Source organism: Canis lupus, chromosome 9 (assembly GCF_003254725.2).
Source record: "Canis lupus dingo isolate Sandy chromosome 9, ASM325472v2, whole genome shotgun sequence".
Lineage (NCBI taxonomy): Eukaryota > Metazoa > Chordata > Mammalia > Carnivora > Canidae > Canis > Canis lupus.
This window is the reverse complement of record NC_064251.1, coordinates 35,065,735-35,088,282: the sequence shown is the minus strand read 5'-3', so window position 1 is coordinate 35,088,282 and position 22,548 is coordinate 35,065,735. Positions and strand designations below refer to the sequence as shown.

At 45.2% G+C, this 22,548-nt stretch overlaps 1 protein-coding gene across 5 annotated transcripts in view; it reads right to left on the bottom strand.

Annotated features, from left to right (window-relative positions):
- The window catches only part of YPEL2 (yippee like 2), a 65,306-nt gene extending 43,180 nt beyond the window's left edge, over positions 1-22,126 (bottom strand). The window contains exons 1-2 of one of the 5 annotated variants that reach the window (XM_025439666.3): positions 21,954-22,126; positions 8,566-8,743 (exon numbers count right to left, since the gene is read on the bottom strand). The gene's annotated coding sequence lies outside the window, so the exon portion shown is untranslated. Of the gene's footprint in view, positions 1-8,565; positions 8,744-21,043; positions 21,448-21,953 lie in introns of those variants that run through there. The other 4 variants (XM_025439667.3, XM_025439663.3, XM_025439665.3 and 1 more) reach the window with 4 other exon arrangements.
- Between the last annotated feature and the right edge of the window lie 422 nt (positions 22,127-22,548).

The window sequence follows — 22,548 nt, the reverse complement described above, 5'->3', positions numbered from 1 at the left end:
TTGATGGAACAGGACTTCCTGCAAAGCAAGTAGAGTCCAACTACCACTCAACAGAGACGGCAACATTTACAGGAAGAAATGACTCCTTCTCTGTTTCTTACCATCATTGCCAAGATGTCCAATTATGAGAATGAAACTACTGAAGATCCCAGTGTTGCTGCTTTTCTAGAGTTGGAGGTTCAATATCAACCCAAGGTTCTCAGCAGTTACCCTAGGTACCCTCAACCAACATTTCGAAACTGGCATGATCACTATTCTTAGGGAACCCTAGAAAAGGCCAGGATTAAGGATATGCCACCTGTAGCCCCAGAGAGAAGATTCCTAAGAAGCCTCTTCTTCTGAGCCAACCAAGAAAAGGGACTAAATGAAAAGGAAAAGTTTAGCCTCTACAAAATCATTATATCAACAGGCATGTATTTCTAATCAATCTCCAGATGCCAGGAGTCTTCCAACACTTAAAACCACCACCTACAGAGGCCACAAACCTCACACTACCCTTTGCTTGAGACTAAGCATGATACAAAGGTTCCCAACCAGCAAGGACCCTCACAGCTAGCAAGCTCTTTTAAGCTCATTATTTCCTTTGCCATACCTTGCCCAGAAATAGATGCTTAGTACTTTTTTGTTTGAAAAGAAAGCAAGCAAATGTAGTACTGGAAGTCCTAGCCTCAGCAATCAGACAACAAAAAGACATTAAAGGCATTCAAATTGGCAAAGAAGAAGTCAAACTCTCCCTCTTCGCCGATGACATGATACTCTACCTAGAAAACCCAAGAGTCTCCACCCCAAGATTGCTAGAACTCATACAGCAATTCGGTAGCGTGGCAGGATACAAAATCAATGCCCAGAAGTCAGTGGCATTTCTATACACTAACAATGAGACTGAAGAAAGAGAAATTAAGGAGTCAATCCCATTTACAATTGCACCCAAAAGCATAAGATACCTAGGAATAAACCTCACCAAAGATGTAAAGGATCTATACCCTCAAAACTATAGAACACTTCTGAAAGAAATTGAGGAAGACACAAAGAGATGGAAAAATATTCCATGCTCATGGATTGGCAGAATTAATATTTTGAAAATGTCAATGTTACCCAGGGCAATTTACACATGTAATGCAATCCCTATCAAAATACCATGGACTTTCTTCAGAGAGTTAGAACAAATTATTTTAAGATTTGTGTGGAGTCAGAAAAGACCCCGAATAGCCAGGGGAATTTTAAAAAAGAAAACCATATCTGGGGGCATCACAATGCCAGATTTCAGGTTGTACTACAAAGCTGTGGTCATCAAGACAGTGTGGTACTGGCACAAAAACAGACACATAGATCAGTGGAACAGAATAGAGAATCCAGAAGTGGACCCTGAACTTTATGGGCAACTAATATTCGATAAAGGAGGAAAGACTATCCATTGGAAGAAAGACAGTCTCTTCAATAAATGGTGCTGGGAAAATTGGACATCCACATGCAGAAGAATGAAACTAGACCACTCTCTTTCACCATACACAAAGATAAACTCAAAATGGATGAAAGATCTAAATGTGAGACAAGATTCCATCAAAATCCTAGAGAAGAACACAGGCAACACCCTTTTTGAACTCGGCCATAGTAACTTCTTGCAAGATACATCCACGAAGGCAAAAGAAACAAAAGCAAAAATGAACTATTGGGACTTCATCAAGATAAGAAGCTTTTGCACAGCAAAGGATACAGTCAACAAAACTCAAAGACAACCTACAGAATGGGAGAAGATATTTGCAAATGACATATCAGATAAAGGGCTAGTTTCCAAGATCTATAAAGAACTTCTTAAACTCAACACCAAAGAAACAAACAATCCAATCATGAAATGGGCAAAAGACATGAACAGAAATCTCACAGAGGAAGACATAGACATGGCCAACATGCACATGAGAAAATGCTCTGCATCACTTGCCATCAGGGAAATACAAATCAAAACTACAATGAGATACCACCTCACACCAGTGAGAATGGGGAAAATTAACAAGGCAGGAAACAACAAATGTTGGAGAGGATGCGGAGAAAAGGGAACCCTCTTACACTGTTGGTGGGAATGTGAACTGGTGCAGCCACTCTGGAAAACTGTGTGGAGGTTCCTCAAACAGTTAAAAATATACCTGCCCTACGACCCAGCAATTGCACTGTTGGGGATTTACCCCAAAGATACAAATGCAATGAAACGCCGGGACACCTGCACCCCGATGTTTCTAGCAGCAATGGCCACTATAGCCAAACTGTGGAAGGAGCCTCGGTGTCCAACGAAAGATGAATGGATAAAGAAGATGTGGTTTATGTATACAATGGAATATTACTCAGCCATTAGAAATGACAAATACCCACCATTTGCTTCAACGTGGATGGAACTGGAGGGTATTATGCTGAGTGAAGTAAGTCAGTCGGAGAAGGACAAACATTATATGTTCTCATTCATTTGGGGAATATAAATAATAGTGAAAGGGAAAATAAGGGAAGGGAGAAGAAATGTGTGGGAAATATCAGAAAGGGAGACAGAACGTAAAGACTGCTAACTCTGGGAAACGAACTAGGGGTAGTAGAAGGGGAGGAGGGCGGGGGGTGGGAGTGAATGGGTGACGGGCACTGGGTGTTATTCTGTATGTTAGTAAATTGAACACCAATAAAAAAAAAAATAAAAGTATTATTTCAAACCTTAAAAAAAATAAAAATAAAAAAAATAAAAAAAAAAAAAAAAAAAAAAAAAAGAAAGCAAGCAAATGAATGAAACAAATGGCATACTCAGACTTCTGCAACCAAAATTCACAAGGACAGTGAATTTTACCAGAATTTCTCCTCAATCCTCAAAGTTTCCATTAGTCATCCCATAGCACCAAACAGCTCTCCTGCCATTGCCTCAGTAATTTTATTCTATTGGGCACCAGGGCACTGAGAAAGTGGGTGGTTTCCAGACTATGTCCAAATAAAGGTCTGAGGGCAAAGCCCCAAGGTCCAGTACACACTCTGCTTCTCTGGCTCCCCTGCCTGAAGCTTCTGGGCCTGCCTATTCCCTGGGCTTCACTAATAGGGATGGTGTTCCCACTTGCCTACCTCCCAGGAGAGTCACACTGTTAATTAATGCCTGCATCATGCTTTGAAGATAAAATTATTTAGAGAGATGGGGGAGGAAGACCAACAAAATCAGATCTTCCTTGCTGGATTATGTCTGGGATCCATCTGGATGGTTAGAGAAAGCTGCAAATCATAGTTCTCTTTTTCCTCTAAACCTTACTAACCAAATTTTCCCAAACGGATGCTGACATCTTTCCCACCATAGCAGTCACTGAAAGTACTGTATCCCTGGGTCTCTGTACATCTTCCTGAGTTGCCAACAGCACTGGCCAGCTCTAGACTGAAGGACAACAGTGGTCACACTACTCTTACACTGCATGTCCCTCTGTGCAGTCCTGAGCCACAGAGCACTCCACACTCAGGGTGACCAATTACACATAAGATGTCCAACTGCTAAAGGGATTCAGACAAGAGCCCAGGCACAGTGTCTTCCCTACTTGATCCACCCACCACTATTTTTAAAGATGTGAAATCAGGTGAAACTGAACATTACAGAAGTACTTGGAAGAATATGGAGGTGAGAATTAGTTTCCCCAGCTTTTCCTGGGAGTTAGGCCTGACCATAACAGGAGATGAGGAAGGAAGACACATGACCCCTTAGATCCAGAGCCCCTCCTTCTCACCCTGGACATCCTCTGATAGTAGGTAAGATGAATGCGGTCAAAACAAAAACCCATGGTCAATCAATGGTGTTGGGTGTTCAGGGTGTTGAGGTGTTAAGGTGGTAGAAAGAGCCAAGTATCCTGCTTGAGGTTTCCTGAAATACCCTTGAACTTTCCAATACCCCTGTTTTGCTCTCAGGAAGGGCAATATCTCCAGGAAAGGAAGGGGTGGTAGGTCAGGGTAAGGACTAGGAAAGACAGGCAGCAAAATGAGCTGGAGGCTTGCCTCAGGCCAGCTTCTGAAGTCCACACAGCTTTAGCTGCCCAGTGGGGAGCACTCAGAGCACGGGTCCCATCAGTCTTATACAAACACTGAAGAAAGAAAAGGAAACAACGAGCCCTGGCTGCCAGTCTGGGTTTACAGAATAGCCACAGAGTCTGTTTTCTTATACATGCAGACAGCTTCTAAATTATGCATTTCCCCAGAGTAGAATTATTTCTTCTCTCACTTCTCTTCTGTAGGGGCGGGAAAAAGAAGTTTGCAGGCTGGCAGGGGTTTCTGGTTATGCTCAGCTTCAAATCCAAATTCCAAAACTTGTTCAAAGCTACCTTCTGAGGAATAAGCATTTATAGTCTGTACTAAATGTGAACATGTCACACACAAATACGTACCCATGTACACATTTATCACACACCATAGGTCTGAACTTTAGACAAGAGAAAAATTGACCCCATAAGCAATGTCCCAGGCTCCTTGGTACTAGAGAAACCTCATAGTGCCTAAGGAGCCGCATAAGACTTTGCTGTTTCAGGATCACTCTGCTCTTCTCCCTCTTTAACAGGAATTTACAGGCATCCAAAAGGTGACTCTTTTCCAAAAAAGCAAGGAAAGAACAAGTGGCTTGTTGAAATATGCATCTCATCCAACTGCTACAGGGCAAGCTGGAAGCAGTGAGAGGAGTAAATAGAAAGCACGCTGAAGCAGAATCAAGAGAGGGCCCTTGTGCCTGAGAGAGAGAGAGTAGGTTGTCACAGAAAAGAGGTAACAGCTAGATCTGAAATATAATCACCTATTATTGTCTTCTTCCCTCCTGAGGGAAAATTTTAAAAGCTGCTTCTTTGGGTCAATTCTCAGAAAGAGGGTAAAAATCGATGGTTTCTTTCTTTCTTTCTTTTCTTTCTTTCTAAATTTTTTTAAAGATTTGAGAGAGGAAGCTCATGAGCAGGGGGAGAAGCAGGGGGAGAAGCAGGGGGAGAGGGACAAGCAGACTCCCTGCTGAGCAGACCCTGAAATGAAGACCTGAGCTGAAGAAGTCAGATGCTTAACCGACTGAGCCACTCAGGTGCCCTGAATTTTCTTTAAAAGAAAAAATTAAGGGTATGGGGCTGCAGAACTCACCACATTTTGATTTTTGGACCTTGGTACTTATAATAGGGCCATAGCTCCATGGGGCTTCATAAGTACAACCCATAGAGTCCAACAAACTGTGGAGTCCAAATTGATTTCCAACAATAATCAAACAAACTTGATATTTAGAAAGCCTCGGGGCATACGTACAAATTAAACACCATTTTAAGTGAAGCAATAATCCATCAGTGGAAATTAAAGGAAGATTTGCTACCACCCCCAGCTGGCTCCTGCTGATCAACATTGAAAGAAAAGATGTGAACTATTATGATTAAAAACAAAGGCCTCAGATATCTTACTTTGAGAGCCAAAGGCATAGGAAGCACACAGCAAACCTGGCTGTCCCACCTGATGGACCTTTTCCACAAAGAGCTGTAAAGGCAGCTGAAATTTAAAAGAGAAAGTTCTGAGTGTCCCCAGGATGGAGGGTTAGGAGGTACAGATTCTCCAGGTAAGCCATGAAGGGACTCAATGAATGAGGGAAGGTAGAACTCAGAAGGGGAACTCACTAGAGGAAGTAACACCTCCAGCCACAGGAGGGGACCATCCCATTGTTGTTTTTATCAGGTGTTTTGGTAGAGGATGGGCCAAGACTGCTTGGAAAAGAAGTGGCCCATGGAATCACAAACCACCTCGACTCCATTCTAGCTCAGTGACCTCTGGCAAGTTGCTCAACCACTGGACCCTCAGCTCCCCCAACTGATACCAACACACACAGGGTTATAAACAGCAAATGAGATTATGTCAGAGTACATACATGCTGGCATGCAACACACATGAGAATTATAGTTATTATTACTCTTAGTGATCAATTAAAAAAAAAAAAAAGATGCTGCTGCTTAAAAAAAGAAGAGGAGGCCTGAGTTACATTGTCACTTCCATGAGGACACTCTAGCTTGTCCTCGGGCACCAAAGGAGATGGTACTATTGGGGTGAGGGCTCTCCAAACCTAGACTTCTCATCTCAAGATGAGACAAAGAGATGATGACACTGGAGGAACCATAGGAGTGTTTCCATAATTGCTATTGAGGTCCTTCTAAGAGGTGGCTTCCTCAGTGGCCATACTCCCTACAGGCCCTAAAGAAGTACAAAGAACACATCTCTGATTTACACAGCCCTATCAGGCTTCTTCTGAGCCTCTTTCCCCCCTTAAATCCACCCTCTGCAGTTCAACCAGTTACCTATTAAAAAAGCAGATTTAACCATGACCACTCTGATGGCCTTCAGAAAGACAATAGTGGGTAGTGGTTTAGAAGATGGGTTCTAGAATCTTATTCAAGGGTTTCAAATGTCAGTTTTATCCTATACAAGCTGTGTGACCACAGGCAAGTTTACTTAACCTCTCTGGACCATGATTTCCTCATTAGAAAATAATAATATCAACCTCATAAGGCTCTGTGAGGATTAGCTAAGCTAATACCCACATGTGCACCTGCATATAGTAAGTACACAGTAAGTTCCAGGTGTGTACTACCACTGACAACCATCTACCACTGACACTCACGAATTGCTTCAGACTCATCTTTACCACTTCATTCTCTATACTCCTATCTTTTAAACTGACACTAAAGGGTCTACCTTGTGTCAGGGACTCTAAGCGCTCAGATTTGGCAACCAAACTCCTTTAGTATCCCCTAAAAGACCATGCTTATATTTCACCCTTCCACAGTTTTGTTGATATCATTCCCTCGGCCTGATGCATTCTTCCTACCTGTCCTCACTAGGCCCTTAAACTTGCCCATTAGCTCAGGGATGCCTGGGTGGCATCTGCCTTTGATCAGGTCCTTGGATAGAGCCGCACATCGGGCTCCCTACTCAGCCAGGAGCCTGCTTCTCCCTCTCCCTCTTCCTGTCACTTCCCCAGCTTGTTCTCTCTGTCAAGTAAAGAAATAAAATCTTTTAAAAAAAGAAAAAAAGGCTCCACTCAAATGCCCTTTAACATGGGGCTTACTAGTCCTTCCCCTGGGCTCACTATCTTAACACTTATCCTATCGAAACTAAAATTATCCTTTTCTGACTCTGGATCCTCTACTGGAGGTAAGCTCCAAGAGTAGGGACCACATTCTTGTACTGCCTGGACTCAGCAGCACAGAACACACAGTAGCAGCCATTACTGCCTCCCTCTGCCTCCCGTCAGGCTGCTGACTAGACCAGTTCACCAACCCATGTGGTAGCAGACGTGACTGAAGACCTTCCCTTCCCCCTCCAAGTAATGAGGTAGGAAACAAAGTTACTCTGGGTCCCCAGGGCCCATGAAATATTATTCTCTGACAGCCCCCATTTAGATCCTGTGCAGAGATGCTAAGAACTATGGTTCTTCTGGGCTATAGGAGATTTCTAAGTCCTGGGTATTAATCAGAGGCCTGTCATTGACCTCCAGGTCCATTCTTTGCCTTTGTGGGGAGGCTAGGTTAAATATATACATGTATCGAGAAAGACAGAAGTTCTAGTTGGAGGCAATAAAAGGTGGCAGTGGAAAAGGACCAGGTGCGCCATTTCTAGGACTGGGAAACAGAAAAAATAAACTGTGGGATAGAAGGCTTCTATCCCAGAAGGAAGGTCCTCCTTCCCAACTCCTAATCTCACCAGAATCCTGAACCCAGACCCAAGAGTGGAGAAACCCAGTTTCCCTGGACCATCAAATAAGTGGCTGGAAGTGTAGTCCACTGCTGAGCGATTATAGGGTTTAGAGGCCAATGGACTTGGATCTAGTCTCGTTTTCTCTCACTGGCTGCATCACCACTGGGCAAGTTACCCGAAAAGGAATAACAATAGTGCCTACCTCATGGAGGAGATAAAGGACTCAAATGAGATACTGCAAGTGAAGCATTCAGCATAGCACCTGGCACCTGAGTTAACATTCAAGAACCTTGATTAGCTATAATTGTCCTTACCAGCAAGGGAAAAAAAGCACGGGAACTGTTCCTATTCACAGGACTCAAAAGAGCAGTGTTCCTATCTCCCTCGTTGACTCATGGTGGTTAGGGCCTACAGTGATCCACTTAAAGGTACACTGGTTTAAGCTTAGCTGGGGATCTGAAATTATTGCTATATCATTCCAAACAATGAACCACGCCATCATGTAACACAGTAGAAAAGTTACCTCTGCAGCCCACACTGACTCAACTCCTCCCAGTATGGGGCCACCACTAAAACTTCACTGAAATACCCCTGAAATAACTGAAATAACTACTCTGGAGCTGACCATCAAGACACACAAGATCAGGGTCATCATTTCATAGTTACCTACTGTGTATAGCACCGGACCCAGGTGGTACTTCAAATTCATCCAGATAATAAAAGCCAGCTTGGATATTCAAGGAACCACGGTCTTTCATAAACAAAGCCAACCATTCATCTCTACCCTGGACACAGGGCCTAGTCTTGATTTCACAGGGATTATCTATCAGATGATAATCCTACATGATCGCTAGGATTCCTTCGGACCTTAAAATCCTGATTCCATGTTGTAATGATGTCTCTGCCAGCCGAATCCTGCCCCAGAGTACAGTATCCATCCAACATCCTTCATTGTGGTAAGACCTTGGTTTCAGCGAGGTCACAGAACATGTCAGTCGTGCAGAGTCCACTCAGAAATGGCTGCTGGACGGTGCCTTTGCAACATCTGTTAGCAGAGCAATAGATTACCACATGGACCTTAGTTCAGCACTCTGCCTGGGGAGGTCCCACATGAGGACTGCATCTGTTAGAACATCTGCATAGAAGAGGTTCTTCCCCTTAACATCCTGACACTTGCATGTAATTCACTAGATATCAGACGTAACTGTTACTAGCTGGCTCTGTAGAGATCAGATATTACTTTGGGTTGTTTCTACATTTCCATAAAAAAAACAGGTAAAAAGCACAAATGATCTGTCTGAAGATTCATTACCAAGGACGCTTGGCTAAAGTTCATCAATGACTTCCTTCTGTTTTTGATACAACTCCCAACTCCAAAGAGAACTTAAGGCAACTTACAAAAACATAAATGATACCTTAAAATAAAGAAATTAGGGTAAGAAAAATGTAAGAACACAAAGAGAGTCAGGACAGAGAAATGCATGCTTTAAGTTGCGAAATATTAATCGAATTTCTATTGCATCTTTGGCTTTGAGCTCCCCAGTAAGCAAAGCAGAAAAGAAAATATCAGTAGTTATAAGGTTCATAATTCCTATAAATCTTGGTTATTCAAGCTACAGATTTTCTAATACATTTCTCCTATGCATGATTGCAGAGGAGATGATGAGCAGTGAACCCAATAGACAAGACCTTCAGCACACACCAATAATTCCTACCATAAAACTCTTACAAGTCTGTTTCTTAGAGATCCCTCCATGAAAATGCACGGCATAACAGTTAACACCAAAGGGCAATTCAGTAAAAGGGATTCTACATGGGAATCAAATCAAGGCAACCCAAGACCATGACTTTCTGATGATCTGGCTTTATCCAGTGATATAGATTCTCCAGAGGAATGGAAGAGCTACAGAACCTTCTGGCAAAGCTCCACGAATATCATTTATCACAACCAGGCTTTTAAGTTACAAAAACATGGGCAGCCTCCAACATGCCAAGTCCCAATACTAATACTTTTGAATTTGGCCTTGGTGTTGTATTCAGTTAGCTCTCTTGTGGCTGCTTCAGCCTGCTTTTTCTGTTAAACACTCCCCTTCTGCCTCTTCAAGCCTCTCCTGCCTCTTCTCTCTCTCTGAGCCTCAATCTCCCTGGCTGCTCTTCCTTCCTCCCTCTCCTTTGAAGTGCTTCTACCATGTGCCTGACCGCCTGTTCCCCATGATGAGCACATTCCCATCCACACCCAAGTCTTCTAAACCTCTGCCTCCTGCTCCTGAAACCTGGATCCCTTTCTAAAAGATGTCTCTAACTGGCTTCTAGGAAGGCACTTCACACCAAATGCATCCAAAGCCAGCACCATCTTTCCCCTTCCCCTGGCTCCTACCACCTATACTCTAATTCTGTTCCTTTCTCCTAAAGGCCCAGTTGCCAAAGCAGGAACGACCCTTTATTCTCTCTCCCTTCTATGTCACACTGCATCAGTGCCCTAGACGGTTGGTTCTGGCTCTGTAATCCAGTCTCCCATATCCATCTTCACACCTGGATGTGTGTAAGCCCTACCCTCCCTCATCCTGAATTCACTTGACAACTTCCTAAACTGGTCTCCCTGACTCAGCTTTTACCTCTCCAGCCCATTCTAGAATTCTATTTATACAATACTCTGATCACATCTCTCATGTTTCAAAACCTCTAGTGGTTTCTTTTTTTTTTTTAATTTTTTTTTTTTTTATTCATTTTATGATAGTCACACAGAGAGAGAGAGGCAGAGACACAGGCAGAGGGAGCAGGGTCCATGCACCGGGAGCCCCCACGTGGGATTTGATCCCAGGTCTGCAGGATCGCGCCCTGGGCCAAAGGCAGGCGCTAAACCGCCGCACCACCCAGGGTTCCCCCTCTAGTGGTTTCTTAGCAGCCTATAGGAAAAGGTCCAACCCCTCAGATGGCACCAAGAAACGGGGCTGATTCTCCTTATCTTCACCATCACCTTCCCAGCTCACTCTAAACCTGTTTCCCCAGTAGACCGACCTCGTTCACTCACTACCTTTTCCCAAGTTGGTTCAGCCTCCTGCAAAGCCTTAACCTATCTTCACTGCCTGGTAAATGCCTGCTCATCCCTTAATAACCAAATAAGACCCTAAGAAGAGGTGGGAGCCCCCTTTTTCCAGCATGCAAGAAATTATTTTCTCCTGAATGGTGCTCCATCACATTGTTCACACATCTGTCTCCCACACTGGGAGCTTCCTGCAGCTCAAGTCCAGTCTTTAACACTCCTTGGCTTCCCCAGCACTCCCAGTCTTGGGCACATCAGTCTTTTTTTTTTTTTTTTAAATCCCTCCAGAGTCTTGATAAATGGTAATTAACTGAGTAAAATGAGTGACCTTCAGTGAAACTGTGCACCCTATAAAGCTGATATTTTTAATCTTAAACACTATCCAGTACATTTAAAATATCTAATTCTGGCGACTATGTGGGACTCACACACCATTAATGCTCCACAAAGTTAAAAAGCCAGCAAACTCTTGTGACGTTAACTCGCTTGGGCTGGCAAATGGAGCACAGTACTCACTCGGTACCGTAGAGCCAAAGCTCTGAGAAGACACACAACAAGATCCTCTGGTGGTTTTTACTTGGGTGCTGTCTGATGGCAGAGACATTTCCCATTCCACCTCCCCTGCCCTTCACACCATCTGTGTGCCACCCAGGGTAGCCTCCTCCCACGAGACCCCAGACTGGCACTGACTTCTGACTCCTGGAGAAACCCTCAGACTTCCAACCCAGGAAGCTTCTTTCTCCCAGGGTGGGACCCTGCCCTCAGACCCCCAGGGCAGTCTGAGTATGAGAAAAATGAAGTGTCAGATTTGGTTCCGGCCAGCAAGGAAAGGGGTGCCTCGATGCTGCCTCTCTATTCCACATGTAAAAAGCCACATTTGCTCTTTTCCTCCAGCCCCCAGAGCTGCCGCCCTCAGGATCAGTACTTTGTTTTGTGTTTGGCCATGCTCAGAGAAGATAATCCTGGTTAAAACCAAACAAATACATTTTTCTCATGATCTGGAATCCAAAGAGGGACTTGCTCCATTTGTCTGTCCCCCAGACCGGGCTACTCTTGAACTACAATGTAAAACAGTCATTTAGAAGATCTATCAAGAAAACAACATTTTGGAAAGTAGGGTAAGCAATGCAGCCCATCTTTAGAAGTTACTTCACCAGGGAACCCTCCCCTTAGCCTCCACCAATGGTTCCTCTTCCACAGGCATGCAGAGCATTCTTCACAGCTGCAATTGTACTTTTGCTGAGATTATTTGATTGTCATCTGTATCTCACACTCTCTCAAAGATCAAATATTATTTACTGAATAAACTAATGTCTTTGGACCCTGGGCATTGTGTGACCTTGATTTCTCTTTAACTGCTGCTCCCTCAGGGCACAGCTGGGGTCCCAATTAGTTACAAACCATCCATCCCAAATCTGCCAATACAATTCTGTTGTTCAGCTGTCAGCATGCCTTTGGCATCCTCACTTTAATCTCCTGATTCAAATAAATCCAAAACTCTAGACTCTGACATCTGTGGCTGGGCTCCCCACCTTTTCACAATTGGAAGTTGGAAATTGAACTTAAAACTGAAGAGAAAAAAAAGGGCAGAAGCTCTTTCAAAAGGATGCCTGCATGTCTAAAGTCCCAAGTCCCAACCAGCTCGAAGATGGATGTATTTTGTCCTGACAATTATTAAACTATCACCTAGTATTGCCATCTCATTAAGAAGAAAAGGAGTAGGGTGGGAGAGAAAGACTGGTTCTAGAGCAGATTTCTGGACTTCTCCTGCTATGGGATTTTAGTGAAAATTATAGCTTCTATTCCTTTTAGGCATGGCACACACATCAAGGGGCATCATGCACGTTGCCAGTGCAGCTTTTTCATATAATTTAAGAAACATCCACAAAGCTAGTTGTTTATGGGTCAGTCTTCCCACTAGATTGTAAGCCATTCTTGACCAAAGACCACATCTGGTTAATCATCCTTCATACCCAGGGCAAAGCCCAGCTTGCTGTAAGAGCTCAGGAAGGTTGGTTGAAGAAATGCAGAAGGTGGGGGAAGGAGGTAGGGAGGAGTCATCTGAGGCCCTGCAGCAAACTGTCAGTAAGCCTTCAGAACTCTACAGTTTATTAATTTCCTATTATGGTCCCATGAGGGACCAAGTACTTGACACGCATTATCTCAATTAATCCTCATAACAACCCAGGGAGGCAGGCATTATTATGATTACCCTTATTTGAAAGATGAGGAGAAAGCACAAGAAGCTAAACAATTTGCCCAAGATCACTCCGCTAGAAAGTACCCGAACCAGCATTTGAATCCTGGGACAACCTTCTACCCACCATGGATCCCTCAACCCAGATGAGCCTGAGAAGAGTCTGAAGATGGGCATCCTTGGTCCTTGAGCCCTTTAAAGCAACAAGCAGATTATCTTCCAGAGGAAGACTAAGTCAACAAACAAAAGTGTCAAATTCTCATAAAACATCTTCACAAACTCTCAGGGTAAGTTCACTACTTCAACTTTTAATTATAGAAACACGAGAAAACAAAAATGAAAGAAGGGAATAACCTCAACCAGAAGATAGGACAACACATTTGGCACAAGAAAAAGCTAGTTTTCAGTTCCTGTCGCATCTTCCTGCTAAGAGGTTTTTAGCTTTAAGGCTGCAGTCATATTAATTTTTCCCTCAAATTCTACAGGAAACAAACTAAGCCATAAGTAAAACTAACCAAAAGCCCTATTTAATTTGCATTTATAAATAATAAACATGTTTATACCATTAATACAACAAATACTGAAAGAATTCATTTCTACTTTATGGTCCATTTGGCCAAGAATCAATTTAGAATTTAGGGAGGGACCCCCAACGGACAAAAGGCCAAAGTAGCAAAAGAAGAGATAAACAGGAGGCAAATATAATGGATGACATATGCAGGAGCGATACAAACAAGAGAAGAAAAGGAAGTGGCAAAAATACAGTGAGGGAAAGGAGGCCAAAGGTCAAAGATGCTTAGTAGTTGGTTTCTGCTAAGGCGATCAACCTCAGGGATTTCCAGACCTCAGACATGTATGGGTGGGCTACATCAGAAAAACTTGGGAATTTTTTTGGGGGGAGGGGGGATTATTATTTGCTTTCTTTTATTAGATTCCCTATCCTGAACATTCTGATATTGTAGGCCTTTGGCTGGACTAGAAGTTCTTATGCATAGGAGCCAGGTTTGAGACTGCCTATTATCTGTTTCAGAGTTCTGTGAATGGAAGCAACAGTACATTTCCATGGAATTACTCTAAACTGTAGCAATAGTGGGGTGCCTGGCTGGCTCAAAAGAGCATGCAACTCTTGATCCTGGGGTCATGAGTACAAGCCCTATGTTGGATGTAGAGATTGTTTAAAAAACAAAGTTTTGGAAAAAAATAATTGTAGCAATAGTAGCCCAAGCAAAATCCCAATGTTCTCTTCCAATATCTCACGTGCCTACTGAACATTCCCCATACAGTACCACTTAGGTTCACACTTTCAGCCCTTGCACACACTGTTCCCCCTGGAGCATTTCTGCATGTTTAAATCCTCATCATTCTTCACAGCCACATCTCCAAAATGCCTACCCTTCTTTCTGTATCTCCATAAGGACTATAAACTCTTTGTACCTTATGCTCTGGTTATTGACACATATGCCTTAATCACTCTTATTTGAGTATATGCATAGGGGCAGGGGCCCTATCTTAATCCATCTTTATCTCCCAAAGGTCTTATATATTATCTGTTGAATTATTATTAGCCAGGAAAATAAAGCAAAACCAAAGGTTCATTTTCAGCCGTAGGGCAGAGGTTCCTCTTCTGTAGCTCAAAATAGGAATCAAAATTTTACTGACTCAGGCAGGATGTGCTCCATCCAAGTCTATCCTCTCTTGCCCCAGGTACTCACAACCAAAACAGCATGGGAAAACAAAACAAATCATTAGGAAAGTCAATATTTCCTATGATTAAATTTCTTATCAGATAAAATGATGCCATTTTCTTCAGTAGAACCAAACTGAGCTACTGTTCACACCCAGCCAGAAGACCTTGTTTGAGCCTCAGTAGCACCTATCTGCCATCTGGATACCAAACCTTCCCCTTCTAACAAGAAATATAGACAAGAGAACTCCAACAACAGAGACTAATTTCATTCTGAGCTGGCAATCTAGTTTCAGATCAAAACCACTAAATCTGGACATACCACATTCTCAAGACCACAGGAGAAAGCCATAGCTCAGGAAACAGGAGAGCATAGTGCTGCTGACCCAACCAGGAATGCGAGTGGCAGTGTTTACCTCACTGGCAGAATGTTCCTGTGCCTCATCACAGAGGAGGCAGGCTTTGCCTAGGATCAAGACATTACAGGTTATTTGGGGTTTTATTCATGAGTCGACATTCTTCCAGAATATTGACTTTGTACTCCTACTTCCAGAGAGCCTGGAAACAAAAGGTATGGTTTATAGTCTCTGTTTTGACTTAATTAGCTGTCTTAAGCAGGTCCTTTTTGCCTATTCAAGACTCAGTGTTTGTATCTCCAAAATGTAAAATCTGAAATGAGTTTAATACCCAAATAAGCATATACCTAATTTTAAAAGAATTATAAATCATTAACCTGAAATTAGAAAAAAATAGAAATTACAAGGAAAAAAATGAGGATGAGGGATTTGGCTCTGTGCTTCCTGGCATGCAAAGCAAAGAGAAACATGATCAGTTATCCATTTCCAATTGTCTACAAAGAAATATCATACTGGTTCCTCAGAGAGGCAAAGCTTTTTCTGGCATTCGCTCCTGAAAGCAATTTCTCCTATTAACCACTTAAAGGGGACACTAAGTGAAATTGTAGCTTAAGGCCTCAACATCATCAACCCTTATGAGAAATGTAGTAGAGTTTTAAAGCTGTTTCAGACTGTGCCCCTCCATGAAAGCAAAGGGCAGGACACCAAAGTTCATCTCAGTGAAAATAATCCTGGAGGGGCTGAGGTAATATGGCCCAAAGATGCAGCTTCCAGTCAGCCCAGCTTAATCCAAGGATAAAACTAAGAATGGCCTGAGGAACAGCCAGACAACATATCCTTCCAAAAATTTCCATGACTTCTTCCACAGAGGTGTTAGTAAAAGTTAGGCATCAATTTGTGATTAGATGATTTCTGGGGTTTTTTATTTATTTATTTTAGAGAGACAGAAAGTATGGGGGAAAGGCAGAGGAGGAGGAGAGAGGGGGAGAGGGAGAGGGAGAGAATCTCAAGCAGATTCTATGCTGAGCATGGAGCCACATGTTAGGCTAGATCTCACGACTTTGAGATCATGACCTGAGATTAAATCAAGAGTCAGAGGCTTAACCCACTGAGCCACCCAGGCGCCCCTGATTTGATGATTTCTAACTTCCTTTCTAGTTCTGATAGATATAAGTGACATGTTTGGTCTTCATTTACTGGCACTGATTTAAGATCTTCCTCTTACCACACACTCCCAAATCAACAGATCGGGAATTCCTGCCAAAGAGAGGAGGGAAATCTATTACTATGAGTGTTGTTGTTATTAAAAGCTAACAGCAGGGAGCCTGGGGGGCTCAATCTGTTAAGTATGGGACTCTTGGTTTCCGCTCAGGTCATGATCTCAGGATTGGGAGATCGAGCCCCATGTCAGGCTAAGCCTCAGCCCCTTGGCCAAGTGTCCTTGAGATTCTCTCCCTCTGCCCCCCCCATCCCAGCTCGCGCGCGCGCCCTCTCTCTCTCAAGTAAGTAAATAAACAAATAAAATCTTTTAAAAATAAAACAAATAAAAGCTAACAGCAAGTACTTGTGTCAGGCTCTGTGCTTGCATTCCTATACATCCTGTCATTTACTCTTCCCATCAATTCTGTGTGATAGTAACTATTAGCCCTATTTTACAAATAAGGAACAGAGATTAGAGAAAATTTTAGCAAATTGCCAAGGTCACAGAGCTAACTATCCAGACCTTTCTGGTTCCTAGCCCAGGCTCTCAGCCTTTACTTATAGTGTGAGGGATCCCTGGGTGGCTCAGCGGTTTAGCCTGCCTTCGGCCCAGGGCGTGATCCTGGAGTCCCAGGATCAAGTCCCACATCAGGCTCCCTGCATGGAGCCTGCCTCTCTCTCTCTCCCCTCTCTCTCTCTGTCTCTTGTGAATAAACAAATAAAATCTTTTAAAAAAATGTGATTACTGATAGAAATGCTTGTCAGAACAGTGAAAACAAAATAAAGCTACTGGGATTGCGAGAGTTGTTTACTGACAACCATAACAAAATGACAAAGGAGCTTTTAGAAATCTATTAAAAAGTATAAAAGGCTGAGGCACCTGGGTGGCTCAGTGGTTGAGCATCTGCCTTTGGCTCAGGGGTGATCCCGGAATTCTGGGATCGAGTTCCACATCAGACTCCCTGTGAGGAGCCTGTTTCTCCCTCTGCCTATGTCTTTGCCTTCTCTGTGCCTCTCATGAAAAAATAAATAAAATCTTTAAAAAAAGTATGAAAGGGTGAAAAATATTGTGAAAAGCAGAAATCCTGAAATAAATTCCAAGGGAACTCTGTCACACTCCAGGAAAAGGGAGAGTAAAATTCTTTTCCTCTTCTCTTCCTGAAAATAAAAGTTATTATTTCCTACTCTTAGAGACTCAAAATCTTGGCTCTCTAGTCATTCATTCATTCCACCAACGGGTAGATATTTATCCAGTGCTACCCGTGCCAGGGACTGTCAGCAGTGAGCGAGACAGAAGCTCCCAAGCTTCCATGGGCCATCGAATAGACAATGTATTTCCAGATGGTATTAACGTGACTTGAAGGGATTAAGAGAGGCTGAGGGGCAGAGAAGGGAAGACTTGTTCCAGAGGGGCTCTCTGAGACCCAAGTGAGATGCCATCATGTAAACGTCTGGAGAATGGCATTCTGCAAAGGGTAACTACCAATAGAAAGGCTCAATGACAAAAACAAACACAAACCTTCAACGTTATAGAAACCTGAGGAAAGCTGGTGCAGGTAGAGCAGACTGAAGCAAAATGGACCAGGTAAGGACCTGTAGGAAACCGGGCAAGAGAAGTTGGGGGAAAGGGATAGGCTGTGCAGTGCCTACAGGGAACCAAGGTGGATTATGTCTAAAGGGCAATAGGAAGCCACAGGAAAACTTTAAACAGGGGAGTAGCATAATCCGATTTATTTTAAAAACTCGGGGCTATATTCACAAATCCCAGGGAAATTCAAATAGGTGTGGTCCTTAAAAGATACAAGTCACATCTCTTGTTAAGGAATAGATCACTGAAAACTATCTACTCTAACAAAATACCTTCAGCCTGCAGGCTCTGGCTTTCCATAATGGGAGGCTACAATTTTATAAGATGATTCCCTTTCCAGAACTTTATACCCCTTCATGCTAAGGGAATGCAATTGTCAGGGCACCTACTGTTTGTTTGTTTATTTATTTATTTATTTATTATTTATTTATTTATTATTTTTAATTTATGATAGTCACACAGAGAGAGAGAGAGAGAGAGAGAGAGGCAGAGACACAGGCAGAGGGAGAAGCAGGCTCCATGCACCGGGAGCCCGACGTGGGATTCGATCCCGGGTCTCCAGGATCGCGCCCTGGGCCAAAGGCAGGCGCCAAACCGCTGCGCCACCCAGGGATCCCTGTTTGTTTTTTTTTTTTTTTTTAAATAATCCTTTTTTTTTTTTTTTTTTTTTTTTTTTTTTATGATAGTCACACACACACACACAGAGAGAGAGAGAGAGAGAGAGAGAGAGAGGCAGAGACACAGGCAGAGGGAGAAAGCGGGCTCCATGCACCGGGAGCCCAACGTGGGATTTGATCCCTGGTCTCCAGGATCGCGCGCCCTGGGCCAAAGGCAGGCGCCAAACCGCTGCTCAACCTAGGAATCCCTCACCTACTGGTTTGTTGATGGACCCTAGAGAAATGCCAAGATAATTTACCAAGGAAACTGATCCTGATCCTCCATTTCAGTCCCATCTAGACATCTCTTCCCTCTGCTTTTCTATACTAGGATATCCTATCCTTTGCCATCCATTTGTTGCTTTCTTTTTTATTGTAGGCTCAAAACACTAAACATCCTAAATGTAAGCAGCTGACCAAACTGAACATTAAACAATCCTACAGTTAGTGTTCCCATATAAAGCATACTTTTGGCAGGAAGGACCATAGTTTAATTTGAATTTGGATAGAGTTCTATTTGAAGCTAAATGCAGTTTTGATTAATAAGGAAATTTCTTCTACCAACATGTTTAGACACAGTGAGAGGGAAACATCTAACATGTGGATGCATCAGGTGTTGTATGTTTGTACTTGAAGGTAAAGATAGAGGTAACTTACAAGATTCACCTGCACACAGGAGCCATGGTATCATAAGAACCAGGCCTGAGGTAGGCAAGGTCAGGTGAGCTTGTGCCTCTTCTTACTAAACTGTTGACAAACCCTGACTCCCCCATCCTCCAAGAAAAATCACCAGCTTGCCTGCCCTTCCCCCAGGCCACATGGCTTGGAATACTCAGCTATTCAACAACATCAACATTTTCTGCTGACCAACTGTTAATACCCCAGGCATAATAACTATGTCACTGCCTCAAAACTATTAAATTCATTAAAACCATGAAAATTCACATAATCTATGAATAGTACAGCAGACTCATCAACACTACTCACAACCCCAACCCCACGCACCTAAAAACATCCAGCCATACAGAACACTGAACAGCAGCCCTCAAATGGATTGGGCACGGTGGTATGGGAGGGATGGGGGTCTTATAAGCCAACGCTTCACAGCAGCTGAAAGCAAACAATGCTATACCCTTAGACCTATCAAAGTCTAGGCTAGTGTGACTAGCAGATGAATGATCTTGGATTTGCATAGAGTGGGTCACATACATGACTAAGGCTTTGCATGCTTCATATCCAGTTAATGCCTTTCATTGTTCATTGTCCAAATTCCCATTAGACCAGGGTTTCTTATTGACCACCTGCATCACAACCTCATAGTCCACTTATTAAAAATGCACCCCATTGAGAATAAACATCTCCAGAGTGGACTGACAGACCGCAATTCTCAACACTATTCAGGTCATCTTTGTACACATTTAAGTTTGAGGACCTCTGCCCTAGAGCAACGTTTCTTGAACTGTGGGCCATCACCCATTCACCCATTTGGTCAATAAATCAAATTAGCAGCCCATGACCAGCAGTTGGTTTGTTGTTGTTGTTTTAATTAAGAAAAAACTAGAGAGCACACAGCAGGTAACAAGGGTAATTGTTTCCTGGAACTTATCACAGTTGTGAACCTCAGTGCAGTGATATAAAAGGTATTCCTTACTTTGGATCCCACTCAAAGTTTGAAAACCACTCTCCTAGAGGGAAGAAGGAAAACAGTACTCTTGTGCATGATGTTTATTTTCCATTTTCCATCCCTAACAGCAAGTTTTATTTTAATTCAAGACCAGATACCAAGACAGGTCCCAGAAATTCTATTACCAAATCCTAAACCAATAACGCAAATAACTCGAGGGGTAGGAGCCCAAGGCCCCCACTCTTGCCTGAGACCCTTACCATGGAGCTGGGAATAAGGGATGGTGCCAAAAGGAAGTTTGCACAACTCTCCTCAGGCCAGACCAGTTTCTCAGTAAAGAACTTATAGCCATTCATATCACAGCCCAGAGGAATTAAAATGTTCCACATCAGGGACAAGATTTAGCCTTAGCATAAGTGCTAAGGAAATGAGGAGAGAAACAGAACTCAAGATTCGGCCCACCTTTGCATCCTGTGGCAATGACAAAGTCAAAGCAAAGCCAGGGAGTGGTCATCTGACCCTACTGACTACAAGGCCTGGAGTTTTCATAACCAGGAGAGTACTGAAGAACAAACATGTGAGGTCATCTCCCTCCCCAGAGCCAGTGACAGGAGTTACCTTGGGCAAGTCACTTAACTTCTAAACTTCCTAACTCCTTGCTCTCCCCATGTTCTGTTACTGAATGAGATACAGGGAAGCAATTACCCTGATTGCCCAATGCGCTAGGACAGAGGAGCCCACCTTACTGGACCAGAAGAGAGGAACAAGAGAGGAAGGGCAAAGAAAAGATAAATAGCTAGAGGTCTCATTAGCCTTTAGATTCACCAGAAGCAAGGACTCGCTTAAAAGATCCTCAGGACCCCAAGACAGCAAATTGACAAGGCGGCCAGAAAGCAAAACCTCCAGCAAAGCTAGGAGCAGTTTTGTGTGCCATTCACACCGGTGGGGCTGTGGGAGGGTCTGCTACATGCAGCAGAGAAAAACGGAGGACACTCACTCACTTGGCTTTTTAGGCGGTTGTAAGCTGAGAGTGAAGTCAGAAGTGGCAGTCTCCTGGGCTTCGTCCAAAAGAACAGGTGGTTACCCCAACGGGGGAAGAGCCACCACTTGAGTCAAGACACCCAGGAGGTCAGCGGCCAAGGAGGGTGGACTTGAAGCAGTGGGAGGTCGGGGCTGCCCCTTGGCGCCAGGTCCTGGGAGGTGCCCGCTGGGGAGGCCCCTCGGTCCCGTCGGGCAGGAGAGAGTCGGCGCCCACCCCCTTGGCAAGGACAGCCGGAGGCTCCGGGAAGCGGCCAGGCAGGAACTCGGCTGCGGTTACCTCGGCCCTGGGCCGGCCAACCGCCGCTGGGAGTTTCGAGGGCTGCCAGCACCCCCCCTCCACAGGCGGGGGCCCCGAGGGCGGCGCCCCGGGACCCAGCGTCACCGAGGACAGAGAGCGTCCGAAGCAACTCCGCCGCCGCCCCCCCGCCCCCCCCGCCCCCGGGCCCCGACGGAGCCCGAACCCGCAGAAACTATGCTGAGGAGCCACAGCCACCGGGTGTCCGAGTCCCATCCGCCAAGCCACGCGCCCTAGACTCGCCCGGGCCGCGACCCGGGGACCCACAGCACCCCGGGTGTTTTTTGCAGGAGCCGCCGGGCCCGGCAGTGTTTGTAAACAAACCGGTCACGTGGCTCCGCGGCCCGCCGCCCGCCCCCTAGCGCCCGCAGCCCCCGCGGGGACCCCGCGCCGGGCCCCGCCTCGGCCGCGCAGGGCACAGGGCGCCGCGCGCTCCGCGCGCTCCGCGGGCTCCGCGGGCTCCGCGGGCGCCGGGCCGGGGCGACTCCGGGACCCGTGCCCGGCGCCCGCGCTGACAGCGCGCCCCACGCCCACGCGCGCCCGGCCCGCGCCGCGCTCCGGGTTCGCTTACCCGGCCGCAGGCGGCCCCGTCCGGCCAGTGCAGGGCTCGGCTCCGCCGGGGTGCGCAGCAGCAGCGGACCGCCCGGCTGGCTCCCGGGCTCCGGGCGCGCTCTTAAAGCCACAGTCTCCGCCGCGGCCGCCGCCGCCACTCCGCATCCCTCCGGGTCGGGGCCGGGGGCTGCCAGGTGACGGACGCGCCCCCGCGCCTATCCCCTCGCCTCGGCACCTAGCAACACGTCGCGGGTTGGCTCGGCACGGCCGCAGCCCATCCGCCCCGAGCCAATCAGCGAAGGACGGAACTCCGCCCCCCGCTTCCCCAGCCTCCCACCCCCCACCCCTCTGCCCCGGCCCGGCTGGGGTGCGGGGAGTGCGGCGAGCGCCGGGTCTGGCCCGCCGCGGCTCGTGCTCCTCCTGCCGTGCCAGGCTAAGCTGGGCCACTGGCCGAGGAGCAGAGAGACGGATGGGGACGGTTGGCTTTCAGTGCCTGGAAGGAGACCGTTTATTTGCGCTTGGGTTTTGTCCCCAGGTCAAGGCCGGGATTCCTAGAACCTAGGGTTAGGAGTGGGGAGACTGCCTAGTACTTGTAGGGCCAGGACAGTAACTGC